Below are 18,021 nucleotides of genomic sequence, written 5' to 3' on the forward strand. Positions count from 1 at the left end.
TACATTGCCCAGGCTGGTCTTAAACCCCTGGGCTCAAGTGATCCCTCCACCTAGGCCTCCAAAATGCTGGGATTATAGGTGTGAGCCACCACACCCAGCCTAGTTTCTATTTTATGAAACCATAAAACCCTCACTGTCCATCCAGATTCTTCCATGAATACGTTTCCAAAATTTTTTTTTCTACATTTTCCCTCCTTCTTTGTCTTTTAAAAAAATGTTTCCTCTTCCTTTCCTCCAGAGTACATGTTTCTTTTTGCATTACCCATAAAGTGAAAGCATCTCCAACCTGACAGAAGTAGCAGGTCCTTACCATGCTTCATGGGGGAAGCATTTGCCTTTGAGATTCTTCAGAGGAGAACAATTACCAGAAAAACAAGCCTTTCTCTTTCTGACATCGACTACCTCTCACAACAAATTTTTAAAGTATTCTACTAACAGTTCTCTTTATTCTGTCTATAAAATATCTTCTCTCACTGAAGGTGAAAAGGGAAAGAAAAAATGGGCGTGAAGGTAAAAGAAAATCCCATCTTGGAAACGGATGCCTGGAGAACAGAAATCTAGTTATCAAAATTGACTCAAGAAGAGAGAACCTAACAGAAGAATAACAATGGAAGAAATTGGGAACATTATTAAAAAGCTATCATCCTGCCAAACTCCAGGCTCAGATGATATTACAGGTTAAAAAAAAAAGTCCTTCATGAAAAAGAAAGCTCTTAAGCAACATGATGGATTCAGAGGCTCATGAAAAGAGGCCACCAATACTAACATCTTCAAAACAAGATGTATCACCTCATATTACCAATGTTGGTGAAATGAAGCATTATTTGTGTGGCTGTTGTGCAGCCTTCAACAATTTCACAATCACATTTCCCATTCAGAATGTGCTCTTTTGACAACAGCTGTATAGCATCAAAACCCGTGATGTAAAACTTCATTTGAGAAGGGATGGATTTCGAAGCTTGTATCGTGGAATCCTTCCCCCTTGATGCAGAAGACAACTATACTTGCACTTATGTTTGGTCTCTATGAGGATTTATCCTGCCTTCTCCACAAGCATGTCAGTGCTCCAGAGTTTTGCACCCGTGGTGTGGCAGCAGTGCTTTCAGGGACAACAGAAGCAACTTTCACTCCACTGGAAAGAGTTCAGACATTGCTTCAAGACCACAAGCATCATGACACACTTACCAACACTTATCAGGCTTTCAAGGCACTGAAACGTCACAGAATTGGAGAGTATTATTGAGGCTGCATCATGACAAATTTACCAACATTTACCAAGCTTTCAAGGCACTGAAATGTCATGGAATTGGAGAGTATTTCTGAGGCTTGGTGCCCATTCTTTTCCGGAATGGACTCAGCAATGTCTTGTTTTTCAGCCTTCAAGGTCCCATTAAGGAGCATCTGCCTACCGCAATGACTCGCACTGCTCATTTGGTCAATGATTTTATCTGTGGAGGTCTATTTGGTGCCATGTTGGGATTCTTGTTTTTTCCAATTAATGTTGTAAAGACTTGCATACAGTCTCAGATTGGTGGGGAATTTCAGTCTTTCCCCAAGGTTTTCCAAAAAATCTGGCTGGAATGGGACAGAAAACTGATGATCTTTTCAGAGGTGCCCATCTGAATTACCATCGGTCCCTTATTTCTTGGGACATAATCAGTGCAACTTAAGAGTTCTTGTTAAAGGTTATATGCAAAAAAAAAAAAAAAAAAAAAAAAAAAATCAGCTAAGTGCCATTTATCAACTGAATAGACCTTCTAAGAAGAATGCAGTTTGGACTCTTTCTAATTGGCCAAATACAAGTTGGTGTCATAACTCCAAGCTACAGTGAGTTATGGGCAGAGCTGTTTTCCTTAAGCATCAACAAAACAGAATAAAAAGTTACAATAGGAAAAAAAAATCCCATCTTGCCGCATTTGGAAGAGAGTTAAATTAGAAATAATGTAAGTGTCTAAGAGATTGGTACAAGAACATCTACTTACTCAACAAAGCTATTAAAAATAATTATTACAAGTCCAGGCGCGGTGGCTCAAGCCTGTAATCCCAGCACTTTGGGAGGCCGAGGCGGGTGGATCACCAAAGGTCAGGAGTTTAAGACCAACCTGGCCAATATGGTGAAACCCCGTCTCTACTAAAAATACAAAAAATTAGCCAGGCATGGTGGCGGGCGCCTGTAATCCCAGCTACTCAGGAAGCTGAGGCAGGAGAATCACTTCAACCCGGGATGGGGAGGTTGCAGTAAGCCAAGATCGAGCTCCTGCACTCCAACCTGGGCAACAAGAGTGAAACTCCGTCTCAAAAAAATAAAAATAAAAAATAATTATTAAACCATATGCCAGATAGTTATTACACCATAACCAAACAGAACCCCAATACTTACCAAATAGAACACTCGCTATAACAGCAAGAGTTCCCCAAGGAAAAGAAATAAATACAAGATGGAGCATGAAAAATCAGCCATAAGCAAAAATGGCTGCCTTGGTGGCACACTACAAAAACTAAAAACCTCTTATAGAAGGGCAAGAAACTTCCTCATAGAAGAAGGAGACTGCCAAGAGAGCAATTAAAATCCATGAACAAGCGAATTCTTAAACTCTACTAGCTTTCGTTTTATATCCTCCCAGCCCAACTTTGTCCCCACTTTTTCTAGGAACAAATTCGTGCAAGGTAACTGACCTGGACTGGAATCCTCACAGAACCTTCTTCCTGCCTGCTGTGATGGTCTAGGGATGAGCTTGTGACTCAACTAGGGAGATGTTTCTTCTGGAGCCAATAGGAAATCCTGTTACTTCTTTGATTTTAAGCTATACTCATGTAACCTCAGCTTGGTCAGCAGCCATCCCACCTTATGGAGGAGTCTGAGAGAATGATCAGGGATAAGCCAATCCTAGGATGCAGGAGCCGTCCCCAAGTGTCTGCAGCTGCCCTCAGTCTCGCAGCACAGCAGTTCTGTGATACCTTCCATCAAAGCCTCATTTATCCTTAAATTGGATGAGATTCTGTCACAGGTGAGACTCCCACCTGATACCATTATCCACCTAAACAAACAGTGGCCAAATGCATCTCTGGAATCATTGTCATTTCCAGAGTATTTGCATGACTTTTAGTACCCGGTAATTTCAAGCTGGGTGGAGGTCTAAAGTGGCTCACGTGCATAGCTAAATGCCTTAGCTAAGCACAGCTAAGACACAATTAAGACACATGCAAGCAAAAATCCAAGGAGCTATTTGGGTCCACACCTAGAAATTCTCTTATAAATTAACCCCCTTTTCTCTTCTTGGGCCGTGCAAAACCACAATATCTTCAGAATCTTGCCTACACAAATGGCGTTTATACTACCATACAGAAATCATTTATTATGTTTAAAAGATGATGTATTGGCCAAGCGCAGTGGCTCACACCTGTAATCCCAGCACTTTGGGAGGCTGAGGCGGGTGGTTCATTTGAGCCTAGGAGTTCAAGACCAGCCTGGCCAACATGGTGAAATTCCATCTCTAATAAAAATACTAAAAATTAGCTGGGCATGGTGGTGCGTGTCTGTCGTCCCAGCTACTTGGGAGACTGAGGCGGGAGGATTGCTTAAGGCAGGAGGGCTGCAGTGAGCCCCGATCATGTGACTGTACTCCAGCCTGGGTGACAGTGAGACCCTGTCTCAAAAATAATAATAATAATGCACTAAAGAAAAAAGCCTCAAAATTAATTGGCGTCTATCTCCAGGACCGCTGTCCCTTTTTTTTTTTTTTTTTTTTTTTTTTTTTTTTTTTTTTTGCCTGGTCTGGAGTTGTCATTCTGTATAGCAAGGGCCACACCTAAATGGCCCTTATGGACACAAACACCAAGGTCAATAAAGAGTGAGAAAGGTAGGCTGATAATTTGAAAAGAGAGTAAAAATAACTTCTGACTGCTTCAAGCCTTTAACTGTGGGATCAGGCCAAGTTTACTTAAACCTCAGGGGCAATGTTTAAAATAAGATTCACTGTGTGTGTTTTAAGTTGCAACTGTCAAAAATTATTTACTTAATTCAAATTTGCTATTTAAAGATATGAGAGGACAAGCAATTGTGACAGCTATCTGGAGTGCCATAGGTTATCCTAAGATTTTATATTGTCTGAACATAAGTTGTTTTTTTTTTTTCATCTTTTTCCTTTTTTTTTTTTTTTTTTATAAGACGGGGTCTTGCTCTGTCACCCAGGCTGGAGCGCAGTGGTGTGATCTCGGCTCACTGCAACCTCCACTTCCCGGTTTTGAGCAATTCTCCTGCCTCAGCCTCCCAAGTAGTTGGGACTATAGGCACACACCACCACGCCCGGCTAATTTTTGTTATTTTTAGTAGACACAGGGTTTCACCATATTGGTCAGGCTGGTCTCGAACGCCTGACCTCAGGTGATCTGCCCACCTTGGCCTCCCAAAGTGCTGGAATTACAGGCATGGGCCACCCGCCCGGCCATATTGTCTGAACATAAGTTTAATGCAAGGTGGGAAATGAAAGGGAAAATAAAACAGAGGAAAAACCCATTTAGAATGAGTAATAATAGATGAACTTTATGAAATTATCAGTAGCTCTGATAATAGGCATATTTTATGACTTTCTACAACATTCAAAAAATGTTTTATAAACATATACATGTATATGTGTGTATGTGTAAAGACAGAGAGAGAGTTAATTTTATGTGTCAGCTTCACTGTACCACATCCTCAGTTGTTTGGTCAAACATTAGTCTGGATGTTTCTATGAAGGTGTTTTTTAGAAGTTATTAACTTCTAAATCAGTAGATGTGAACAAAGCAGATTACCCTCCATAATATGGGTGGGCCTCATCTAATCAGTTTAAAGCCTTAAAAGCAAAACACTGAGGTCCCCTAACGAGAAGGAATTCTGCCTTCAGACTCGAGCTGCAACATCAACTCTCGCTGGAATTTCCAGCCTGCTGCCCTGCCCTGCATATTTTAGACTTGCCAGCCCCCATAACTGCGTGAGCCAATTCCTTAAAATACCTCCCCACTGCCCTCTGCCTCTCTCTATATATATCCTATTGGTTCTGTTTCTGTGGAGAACCCTGACTAATCTAATAGATGTGTGTGTGTGTGTTTGTGTGTGTGTGTGTGCGCGCGCCACAAATTTATATTCCAAAGGTGTAAAGTCAGGCTCTGGAGTAGAATACTTTGACAGACTCTATACGAAACTAGGAAAGTATGGAAAGACAAAATAATACAGGACAGAGGTTAGAACTTTACATGTAATTTTGGCCAGGAGCGGTGGCTCACGCCTGTCATCTCAGAACTTTGGGAGGCCGAGGCGGGTGGGTCACTTGAGCTCAAGAGTTCCAGACCAACCTGGTCAACATGCAGAAACCCTCTCTCTACAAAATATACAAAAATTAGCCAGGTGTGGTAGTGCACGTCTGTAATCCCAGCTACTAGGGAAGCTGAGGTGGGAGGATCCCTTGAACGCAGGAGGCAAAGGTTGCAGTGAGCTGAGATCACGCCACTGAATTCCAGTGTGGGTGACAGAGCAAGACTCCGTCTAAAAAATAAAGAACTTTACATCTAATTGTATTTGAATCCTTCACTTCAGTTGAATTAATAACACAATGCAGGGATTTGTTTTAATAGTAGAGTTCCAAGTGATTTGCTTCACAGTTTCTCTAGAATTAAAGCCACTTCTGTTCTGAAAGGGAAACATCGATTTTAGATTTTGCTTCCTGTTAAAGCAGCTTACACCTGTTGATTTCCACAGCAAAGTGGTATTTATTTGGGGGTATAGACAGGGCTTCTCAAACTTTAGTGTGCATATAGATCACCTGGGGAGCCTCTTAAAGTGTAGATTCTAACCCCTTGGGTCTGGGGTGGGGCCAGGAGTCTGCATTTTTAACAAGCTCCCAGGTGGTACCAGTGCTGTTGGTCTGGGGCCCATACCTTGAAAAACAGAGAACTAGAGCAGTGGTCCTCCCGCTGGAGTGCGCATCAGAATCACCTGCAGGGCTTGTTCAATAGCTGACTGCTGGGTCCCACCCCAAAGTTTCTGGTTCCCAGGTGCTGCCAATGCTGCTGATCGGGGGCCACACTTTAAGAAACACAAGCTAGTAATGTTTCCCTTATCATGAGAATGGCACTTTTAAAACTACCAGTTCCCATGTTCCTCTCTTCAGGAGTCTGATTCAGTAAATTTAGGGCAAACCCAGGAATCCATGTTCTTAACAAGCACCCTAGATTGCTCGTTGAAACGTGAAATCCTAAGCCAAAGAGTTGTCTCAATCTTGATGGTCTTCAAAATGTGTCATTACAGAAGTACGAACCCCACCTGGATGCCCTAACGCCCACCTCTGGATGTGGGGGATAGTATCTATTAATACATATTTTTAACATGTTATTCTGACATTTCAACGAGCTGACAGCCACTGAACTGGAGCCACAGCCCCCAATTCTGACTGCATATTAGAGATTTTTTAAAGTCCTCATTCCCTTCATTATCACCAGCCCCAGGTTCTCATTGAATTAGCCTAGGGTGGGATCCTGGTTGGTTGGTTTGTTTTTTTAATACTCCCAAAGTTCAGTGACGGCTGAGAACACTGTATTGGAGCTTCAGCCTCTGGTAAGCTTCAGGACAAATTAGCCCCTTCTTCCGTGAGGGTTCCTTCTCTCCTAAAACCCAGAGCAGACTGAGCAAAGCAGCCCATCCACTCCTCCTCCCCTCTTGTGCACACCCTGGACACACTTGGTCTTCTAGGGGAGGACACTTCTCTGGCAAGAAGCACCCCTGAACCCTGTCTGACCATAGCATTTCAAAGTAAGTGAAAAAGGTGACCTCCTCCATTTCAAAATCAGGCCAAAACTCATTCATTTATTGATTCGTTTACAATATCTATTATGCTCCTATTATGATCCAAGCACCCAATGACAGGTTGCAAATATAACTAACAAGTCCCTGTTTTTAAGGAGCTGACAATCTGGTAAAAGATTCAAGCACAGGCCAAGCATGGTGGCTCACGCCTGTAATCCCAGCACTTTGGGAGGCCGAGGCGGGCAGATCACGAGGTCAGGAGTTCAAGACCAGCCTGACCAATGTGGTGAAACCCCATCTCTACTAAAAATACAAAAATTAGCAAGGCGTGGTGACACACACCTGTAATCCCAACCACTCAGGAGACTGAGGCAGGAGAATTGCTTGAACCCGGGAGGTGGAAGTTGCAGTGAGCCGAGATTGCGCCATTGCACTCAAGTCTGGGCGACAGAGCAAGACTCCATTTCAAAAAAAAAAAAAAAAACATTCAAGCAAATGAATACTCCTTTGACTCACATCAACATTCCTATTTTCTGAAATTTAGGTGACAGAAGGGGGCACTCTAAACTTCCCTTCAGCATTAAAGAGATGACAACAGGTGTGTAACCTACGCTGCCTTCTTCCAGGTGCAAGCCCCCACCCACCACACCGGGAAGTAACTGTGTCATTTAATAACCCTGCTGACCAGATGTGTCCTTTGATTGCTGTTCCAATGGAGATATGTCTCCATTATAGAGATAGTTAGATGTGTAAACAGACAGAGATAGATAGATAGATAGATAGATAGATAGATAGATAGATAGATAGATAGATAGCTGGATCGATACACACACACGCAGCAGGACAGGAAGTTGATTCTAATTTGACATAGGCAGTTCTGTTTTCTGTCGTTTTCCCATAAACTGAAATACCCACAGGAAGAACTGTTGCTGTATCCCAGAACATACGCTACCCTGGTGATGAGTCCAGAAATGGCCACAATCCACCAAGGGGCCTGACACTGTCTGAGCCAAAGGTTCCTCCCTGCTGCTGCTCTCTAAGCCACCTTTTCATCGTAGACATAAGTCAGGGAATAACAGCATCTTGTTGGTGCGGGAATGGCCAGACTGAACTCATGAGCAATTGCTCACACAGTGAGAGCATCTCGGGTTCCTGATACCAGAAGTCATCAATCAGTCAGCTGTTCGGTCATTTTTGGTTAAAAGTACATAAAATATTTCCCAGTGCTTCTCATCATCCCTCTTAATAGAAATGTTTCTACTGATTACCCACAGCCATGTCATCAAACGAACCACAGTTGGCTGTTAACATCTGGAGGGGAGGGTATTGGCGAGCAGAGTTTTAATTTACTTAAGAGTTTTCTTTAATGAATCTCATTTTGGCAGGAGGAAGTCAGGAGCAGGCATCATAACACCATCTAATCTGCCACAAGCTTTTTAAAGTTGCTGTTTTTCCCTTTCCTCAATCAATCCATTTATTCCTTTCAACATCCCCAAAGGGTCAAGACCCTGAAGCTAGAAAAAAATAATATATTATGTGGCTTGCTTTTCTTTCAGTGAAAAATGTTTCCCATTGCTTTCTCTTAATTTACTGTTTTCCCCCTCTAAATTGAAGAGTTTGTGACTAGCTGAAGGGTCTAGCTTAGCTGTAACATTTAATACACACAGTCTTAAGACTTTGCTGCAAAGCAAATTAATTTTCTAGGAAAATTGACAAGATTAACAAGTCTCCACTGAAGTCAGTTTCCAATGAGCAAAGCAGAACTCTGTTAGATGACCTCTCAACTTCTTCAGCTTCTTTCTGGGTTGGATGAATTTTGATTTTATTTGTGGGAAACTTTTCTTTTATGAAATGAGATTTCCTGTTGTACAAGAATAAAGTCAATGGTGTGAATGGAGATGTCGCTCAGCTGCTTGCCTGCTGTAAAACCTGGACAAGTTACCTAAGCTCTGTAAGCCTCAGTGCCTCGTCAGTAAAATAAAGCCAGGATAGCACTGACATTGCGGGCTTATACTGAGGATTAAATGACAGTGGCTGGACATGGGGCTGAGTGTCCTGCTTGGCTTGGCTCTAGAGTAAACATTCAGGAAATGGTTGCTGCTAATATTTTACTGCTGTTATTTTTGGGACTAGTAAGGTAGGGTTTGGATGAAGTAACATACAGGCAACTATTTATTTACTTTTCTTTTGATTAATATTTGTATCCTAAGTTGTCAGATCACAGCTATCTGCTTGTACATATGATCTTTTCAGCAGCTAGATCTTTGGGTGAATTTGGAAGGTGGTTCAGAGAGGCACAGGCCTCCTTTGCCAATGTGGGAAAGAGAGCTGGTTGTCAGGGAGATGTAGCAGTTCACACATGAGGAGCACTCCATCGTACTTTACCTCGAAGTGGAAAAATTTTTCTTTACTCCTTTGTATAGAAGCAAAATAACAGTGTTGAAGCTTTAAAATATTGTAGAAAATGTTACCCTTTAATTTTTTTAATGATGACCCTTAAATGAAGAAAGGGGAAGATGGCCAAAAAGTGTGACGTTCCGAGTGTGAGTTCCGTTTCTGTTACCAATTGGTAACCTTGAGCAAGACTATTTCCTAGTCAATAAAGTGAGGAATAATAATATTCAATTGGACTTTACCATTTTGGGGTAAAAAAAATGAGTTACATCATTTGAAAGAGCTTTATACATTTTTAAGTTATAATATTTGAAAGAAATGTAATAGTAACAAAAGTAATTTGCCATTGACTATCCAAAGAAGAAATTCTATTTTGCATGGTGACGTTGTTCCCAATTTTTACATGATTTTTCAAGAGGAAAATGGATGGCTCTACTGTGCACAAAACTGTGATGCCCAGGGTTGCCTTAGCTATCGATCCAAGCAGATGGAGAAGAATTAATGGATTCTCAAAGCTGGGGTCACAAGCAGGTGTCACCAGGAAATTCTGCGCTGCTGCCTAAAGACAAGAGGCAAAGATGATAAACTAGAGGAGAGAGAAAGGGGCAGCCAATCCTCTAAGGTGTCTTGAAGGGTCAGAGAGTCTAAGGTGAGGGTAAACTGTAAATAACATTTCCTGGATAGCATAGCTGAATTTGTGGTTTTGTGGCAGGGTGTTAAAATGAAAACCTCACGCAATTCAACTTAAGTTTGATGATAACAAAAAAGTTTCTATTTTTTGTACCATTTGCAATCACACAGATACCTTTGCTTTCATAACAGTTTCTCTATTATTTCTTCCTTTCCAACATCCTTCACCCCTTATAAAATCTACCTTGGAAGAGTTTGTTGGCTTTCTTAAAGTCATTACTATAGACAAGGTAAATACAGTTTAGCAAAACACTTCACACCTCTCTCTCAAAAAGAAAACTATTTTATTTTATTTTTTTAAAAAAAGGAAAATCGGTCCCATGATGAAGTCTAGAAATTATACTGGCTTTTTAATTAAACATTTTGGTTTTCTTCCTCACAAAATTAATACTTTATACATTCAGTTTAACTGCTAAAGAAAATATACACTGATCCATACTGCCAGATAAAAGTAGTCTACATGGACAAATGACAGAGCATAAGGCCAACAGTCAATCAGAAAGATCAATAGGTGTATATTGTCACACGTTCACAGACATGCTCCAGGCCTCGATGAACCAAAGCAGCTGAATTATTATCTGACTCGCTGTCCCCATACCTCCTGAGCCTATATAAACACATAAGGTCACAGTAATATTAATTCCAAATGGCAGTAGCTCCTAGCACCTCCAGTGTAACACCAGGACCTTAGCCACTCTTCCCAAATCTCCCTTGGTCATTTCTGGGAGTCTCCAGAGTGATGTCTCAGGCATGTTCTGTAACAAATCCACCCATGTTTGCCTGCTCCTGCTGTCGCTGCTGGCTATCCACTGGGACTTCATACTAGACTGCGGGCCCAAATGGAGAACAGGCACATGTATCTCCTTCCACTGTTCTTGGCCCTTCTATCCTCCTATTTCCTCAACAAAAGAAGCAAGAGAAACTAACAAAAACTTTCTCCTCCTTAAATTGAAAAAAAAAAAAAAAAAAGGCTCATTGTTTTTGGCCTTTTGGCCTTTGGCTAAGATCAAGTGTAGTATCTTAGTGAATATCTACAGTTAATATCTGATATGTCCTCTATCTGAGTACAATATACTAAGTGGATTTTCTGCAGCAAGGAGATGGAATAGGAGCTTGCTCCGTTCACCTGACTCATCAACCTGGTGTTGCAGTACTTCCAAAAACGGTGCACTCCTCCCACAAAAAAAAAAAAAAAAAAAAAAAACAGGCTCTAGAATATCAAATGTATCAGTCAAAATAGGCCAAGTTATGCAGCAGAAACAACTGGAAATAATAGCAGTGAAGCACGGCAAAAGATTTACTTCTTGTGTCTTCTATGTGTGTGATGCAGGTGTGAGGGGCTGTCTGCCCATCTGAGTCATCCAGGAAGCCAAGCTGACAGAGGCTCCATCTCTAAATGCTCCATGGGGGGCTGGGCGTGGTGGCTCACCCCTGTAATCCCAGCACTTTGGGAGGCCGAGGCAGGCACATCACTTAAGGTCAGGAGTTCGAGACCAGTCTGGCCAACATAATGAAACCTTGTCTCTACTAAAAATACAAAAATTATGGCCAGGCGCCGGTGGCTCACGCCTGTAATCCCAGCACTTTGGGAGGCCGAGGCAGGTGGATAACAAGGTCAGGAGATCGAGACCATCCTGGCTAACACGGTGAAACCCCATCTCTACTAAAAAATACAAAAAATTAGCCGGGGGTGGTGGCAGGCGCCTGTAGTCCCAGCTACTCAGGAGGCTGAGGCAGGAGAATGGTGTGAACCCGGGAGGCAGAAATTGCAGTGAGCCAAGATTGCGCCACTGCAGTCCAGCCTGGGCGACAGAGCGAGACTCCACCTCAAAAAAAAAAAAAAATAGCCGGGCATGGGGGTGCACGCATGTAGTCCCAGTTACTCAGGAGGCTGAGGCAGGAGAATCGCTTGAACCCAGGAGGCAGAGATTGCAGTGAGCCTCTGCAACTCTGCACTCCATGCCACTGCACTCCAGCCTAGGTGACACAGCAAGACTCCATCTTAAAAAAATAAATGCTTCATGTCTTCTGTGGCCAGGCTTCTAACTAAAGGCTGCTTACACGTGACACAAATTACTTATGAACACATTTTATCAGCCAAAGGATATCCCATGCTTAGCCTTAAGGGAACAAAAAGTACAATCCTACCACATGCTTGGGAGGAGAGAATCAGAACGTTTGTGAATAGTGCTGACGATCACCAAAGGCACCCATTCCAATTGATGTTCAACCCCTGCGAGGTGTGCACAAGAGCAAACTCTGAACCAGAGTCTCAGTTCAGCTGCAGCTCTTGCTATGCTTAGGAGATAGTAAAATCACTTACTTTGGAAATTGAATCTGTCATCCTAATTTTGTAGGTACCTGCTTTGTAGGCCTTACATAACCTTGTGGGACCAGGGGACCCACACTTAACTGAGAAGAGATATGCTTCCATATTCAAAATTTCACTTCCAAGACCCAAAGAGTACACATACCTTGGAATTTGATCCAGAAGAAAAAAAAAAAAAAAAGGTATTTTTTACTTTCTATTGTGTGTTGTGAAACAGCCACACCTACATTTAGGAGTTGTCACAGTTTCTGAGCATCTGAGATAACATTACCACACAGTCTTTAATTCTGTTGCCTCTTATCCTCACACCTGCTCTGTTAGAAAGGTATCTCCATTTGCAGATGAGAATTGGGGTGATGAATAATTTGCTCCTGTTTGCCGTTCCCTGTATTTTTCAGTTTGGCCTTACTGGCACATTGACCTTACTGACATATTTTGTTCTTCAGTGGGCCCTATTGTCTTTCTTCTTCTCTTTCTCCTTTGCTCTCCCTTTATTGTTGTTTGTTTGTTGTTCAGAGAACACATTTTGCAGCCAATCCTAGACCTCTGTCCTGATTGGCTTTTTCTTTCCAGGCCTCAAGCATCTCCTGTCTGGCTCCACCTACCTTCATCCTGATACTGCAGGTAGGCATCTCCTTGACACCAGCTCCAGAGCCCAGGAGCTGCTCTGCCCAAGATCCACCAGGCTCCTTTCTACCAGCAGACCCAGGTGTGAATGCAGGTTAAATCCCTTACAAAGTGTACAATGTTGAGATTGTATACACTTCAGCCTGACACAGGAATATTAGGGTCATAGGAAGGATACCCTTGCCCTGGCCTGCAGGGAGGGCTAGTGTCAGGATGAGAGGAGAGAAGGAATATAAAAGGACTTCTGCAAATCCGAAGGCATCAAACGACGACCAATGTTAGTTTACTTTCCTTGCGTCCCGTGATGTCCCTAGGCACCTCTCCCTCTGAACCTTCACAGCACCCTTTTTCCAATCTAGTTCTTATCCCCCTGTGCTGAAATTGCCCCTTGACTTGTAAATCTTAAGGCACTTGTGAGTGTCTTAGGGCCAAGGACTCCGTCTAATTGCACTCGGTGCATGCGGTAGGTCCTCAATGAATGATTGCTGAATGAATGAACCAAAGACCCTCTCCAAACTCCCAGTCCAAAGGGCTAAAGTTAAAAGAAACTAACTAAACCCTTTTGGGGGTCTTAATAACAATAGGGCAAGTACGTTCATGTAAATTGGTAAATGAAACCTTTCTGAGAAATGTTTATAACCTTTTAAATGTATAACTTGCAATACTCATGGTTTGTGGGGATTCTATTCAGTAGTCTGGAGAGAGAGAAAGAACTAGAATTCAGGATGTGTCCAGGCCCCTAACTTTCCAGGTTCCCCTTTTATCCAAAATAATACATCCACCTGGAATCCTGCTTTCGGGTGTAAAAGTTGCCCATCTGAGGAGTTAGTCACTTGGCATGTTGAAACTTCAGATACTCCAGCGTTCAAGACTTGGGTGTCTCGTAGGAGTCCCAAATTAGCCTGTTGCTAAGTATGGACATACACAAAACTCCACTTTACGTAACGGAGCATTAACGCCTACTTTATCTCCTACCTCATCATCTGTCACAGTCAAAAAATGGCAGCACAAATTCAAATTCCAAGGAAATTTTAAAAAAACATACATTGCATAGGAATCCCCTTTGAAAGCATCACCTAAAGAAAACTCCTTTGAGCTGTCTTCTGGATTAGGTAAAGTGGGACAGAAAAAGGACAGAAATAAGTGAATTCTGTGGATCCAAAAACCCTAAAAAAAGTTATTTGGGTGAGTAATATCCTGTATCCCACACCTGTTTGGAATAGCTCAAATCCAAAAGTCTTGAGAATATTTCAGATGCAAATTCTGAAAGCTTGAAATTATATTGGTATTATTTCCATATAGGAAGAAGCAATATATTTTCTGCCAAAATATGCGTAAAATTCCCCCTCTCCCTACTTCTAATTTTCTGCCCATGAAACCAATCTACTTTTATACCGTACCTGTTTATATGTTCTAGGGAAATGTTAAGCCATTTTGAAATATAGACTTGTTTTAAGTTTAAGAAATGTTTATTCTAAATAGCCAGCACTTTCTACAAATATGGGTAATAATCTTTAAATCAGAAAACTTATACCATCAGCCAGGCATGGTGGCTCATGCCTGTAATCCCAGCACTTTGGGAGGCCAAGGGAGGCAGATCACTTGCGGTCAGGAGTTTGAGACCAGCCTGGCCAACATGGTAAAACCCCATCTCTACTAAAAACGTTTAATATAAAAACTAGCCAGGCATGGTGGTGCATGCCTATAGACCCAGCTACTTGGGAGGCTGAGACATGAGAATTGCTTGAACCTGGCAGGCAGAGGTTGCAGTGAGCCAAGACTGTGCCACTGCACTCCAACCTGGGCAACAGGGTGAGACTCTGTTTAAAAAAATAAAATAAAATAAAATTTAAAAGATTTATACAATCAATTTAGGATAAACTAACACAAACTTACATGCCATCTTAAGGAGTGTTGGTTTCCTGCATAAGCCAAAATAATTAATGTAATCCTCCTAATTGATTCATTCCATATATTTATTAAACATCTATAATGTGCTACTGTTCTGGGTGTCGGGGATATAGCAATATATCCTCTAAAGTCCATACCAATAGGGAGTTTACATTCCAGCAGCAAGAGAACAAACACAAGCAAAATATGTAAATTAGATGGTGGCAAGTGCTGTGGTTGATTGCATTAATGGCCCTAACTCTTCATTCTCCCTCTCTCCATTCCCTTTGTCATGTTTTCTGCAGTGAGTGGGGCTTTTTCCCCTTTCCCTTGACTTTGAGGTTGGCCATGTGACCTGCTTTGACCAACAGAATGAGGTAGAAATGACAGCATGCCTGCTCCTGGCTATTTATTCTAGAGAAACAAGAGGCTTTCATGACCCCAAGGCCTTTCTTGCTGTTTTGCCATTGCGTGAGAACATGCCCAGGCTGGTCTGCGGGTTCAACAAGATAAGAGATACGGAGCAGAGCTGCTTCAGCGAAGCTTCCTCAGTCCCACTCAGTGCCCCAGGAGACTCTCAGATGCACATATGAGCCCAGCCAGCATAAGCAGAGCCACCCAATGTGCCCAGCCTAGATCTGCTGACCTCCAGTGGACCCCGGATGCACGAGCTAAAATTATAAATGGTCATTGTGTGAGATTGAGTTTGGGGGCTGTTTGTTATACCTTGGTAGTTAACCAGTACAAGTGCTTCATAAGAAAAAAACAAAACAGTGAAGGGGATAGAGGGTACTGCGTGGTAGTGGTGATGCTGGGGTCAATTTCGAATACCTTCCTTGTATACAGTTATTTTTAAAATATAACACTTTTTTAGTGACTCTAAAGATACCTCTCTTTCCAATGATTGAGAGGTTCTTATGTTCATTACCTAGTGTCTCCATTATGTATTTGGTACTCTCATCCAGGTAGTACATGGACCCAAACAAATATGAGGCAAAAAAAAAAAAAAAGGTAATGTGTTCTGGTGTGAGAAGCAGAGCAGAAATGAACACCCTTCTCCAGTTCCAATCCAGCTACACATCCCTGTTCTTTCTCATGTTTGAAGTGCAGTGTGGAAACTCAAATATTCTCTTCTTAATGTAGCATCCTGTGGTTCACTACAGCTCAATTGAAACCTTCCCCAGAGGCATTCTTTCCTAAATTATTACAAACTCACTTAAGGTTAAAGGCAGGGGGTTTAGCCAATAGAAGTCTATTGGGAAATTTGGACAACAGAGTTCTTCCAATACACTTCTTGATGTAAAGAGACCATCTTTCGGCTGGGCTCATGCCTGTAATCCCAGCACTTTGGGAGGCTGAGATGGGCGGATCACGAGGTCAGGAGATCGAGACCATCCTGGCTAACACGGTGAAACCCTGTCTCTACTAAAAATACAAAAAATTAGCTAGGTGCGGTGGCAGGCCCCTGTAGTACCAGCTACTCAGGAGGCTAAGGCAGGAGAATGACGTGAACCCGGCAGGCGGAGCTGGCAGTGAGCCAAGATTGTGCCGCTGCACTCCAACCGGGGGAACAGAGAGAGACTCTGTCTCAAAAAAAAAAAAAAGAGAGAGAGAGAGAGAGAGAGCATCTTTCAAAGATTCTTTTAAATTATTATAAATGTAGGTAGTGCTGTTGTTCTGGGGAGCTCCAATCCCTTCCCAAGTAAGCCAGTGTGGTGGTGAGCACCTGTAGTCCTAGGTACTTGGGAGGCTGAGGCATAAGGATCACTTGAGCCCAGGAATTCAAGGCTGTAATGAGTTATGACTTAACCATTGCACTCCAGCCTGGACAGAGTGAGACCCTGTCCAAAAAAGAAACAAAAAAAGCCTTTCGAAATTAACTTCCCTACCCTCTGGTAAGGTGAATGCGGGTTCCATAAGAGTCCTTATGTCCTCCTACCTAAAAATGGGGACTAAGAAAGTCCCAGCCCAGCTTCAATTTCCCATTGCCTACAAATCCTAAACATATATTATACTTTCCATCTTTGTTACAAAATGATAGCTTCTGTGGAAACAAAGTCACTAGTCCCAGTGCACAGTTCTAGAAAATTTTAGTGGCTAGAATTGGTTCCAATACAGTCTCAGCCAAAGATGATGAATGTATAAAGGTGCAGGAAAAAAATTCCTCTGGATCCCTTGTCTTCTAGGGAGTTACCTGTTGGTGGCTCCAGCGTACTGGGGGAAAGGTGCAAGAGTGGTTGCTGCTTTTTTTTTTAATTCAAAAGCCCCCACCTCTTGCAGATCCAGAGCTTCTTGATGGAGGTATTTTCAAGCGCTTCTAAAACTACTGTCTTTTCAAATGTCCTCTTCCTTTGTCTTTTATGGATTTGAACAATTTAGATCATATTTCACAGTTGTGTGATCTTGGGAAAATCACTTAACTTCTCTGAGCCTCAAATTCTTCACTAATAAAATAAGAAAGTTTCTCCCTGTTCCAACATGCTGCAATTTAAGTACACGTTTAAGCTACTGAATCCAAACTAAACACATGATAACTTTCAGCCTACTACAGGCTATCGTTCTGGATACAAACCAGCTGAGTCAAAGTAGTTCAATAAAATGAATTAGATTAGATCTTTCATCTTTTTTTTTTAAGTGTTAGCAGTCCTCCTTAAACCGTTTTTATGTTCAGCCTCACAATTTTTACAAGCAATGACCAAGCTGTAAATAGTTAAGGATTTCAAAGCCCTCCTCAGACCCAAACAATTTGGCTTTTTAGACTTCTGAATAAAATGATAAGCTAAAAGGTCTGTAGGAGAGCATCAGAAGTCTTCAGCAGGCCTTTTCCCGTCCAGGCTCTTATTCGGTGACCAGGCTGATAAAATTTCCTCTGTGAATGCTTAGTATCTCCAAGCCAGACCTAGTAGCTACTGGTTCCCAGTCAATTGCTATTCACACTTACACATCTGCACAGATAAAGCCACTTTAAACATCATGCTGTGGGGTCCTGACATGATGACAGAGCCACCAGCTGTCGGGGCACTGCACTGAATTGGGGACACAAACCCCATTTTCCTATGTAAATTGGCCTGGACGCTGCTTCGGCCCCCAACAAAAGGGATAGTCCTGTTAAATGGGGCCATCTGGCCGTCCTCCGGCCCCAGCGACACCTCCGGGATGGGGCGAGCGGGAGTGATCTTCGGGGGGCCAGGAAGGTAGCGCGGTAGAGCGCAGCTGTCACCCCGGCCCCAGGGGTCCTGCCCACAGAGGTTGGGGGCGAGCAGATTCGCGGTGGTCTTAAGCCTGGGGGCCCGGGACGCCTGAGGGTCTC

At 42.5% G+C, this 18,021-nt stretch overlaps 1 non-coding gene and 1 pseudogene across 1 annotated transcript; both read left to right on the plus strand.

Annotated features, from left to right (window-relative positions):
- Window positions 1-710: 710 nt before the first annotated feature.
- LOC126961553 (mitochondrial nicotinamide adenine dinucleotide transporter SLC25A51-like) lies at window positions 711-2,986 on the plus strand (annotated as a pseudogene).
- A 7,860-nt stretch (window positions 2,987-10,846) lies between these two features.
- Window positions 10,847-11,041, plus strand: LOC126961964 (U2 spliceosomal RNA). Its single transcript, XR_007728538.1, has one exon. It is a non-coding gene; the product is annotated as a U2 spliceosomal RNA (small nuclear RNA).
- Window positions 11,042-18,021: the final 6,980 nt, after the last annotated feature.

Source organism: Macaca thibetana, chromosome 8 (genome assembly GCF_024542745.1).
Source record: "Macaca thibetana thibetana isolate TM-01 chromosome 8, ASM2454274v1, whole genome shotgun sequence".
Classification (NCBI taxonomy): Eukaryota; Metazoa; Chordata; class Mammalia; order Primates; family Cercopithecidae; genus Macaca; species Macaca thibetana.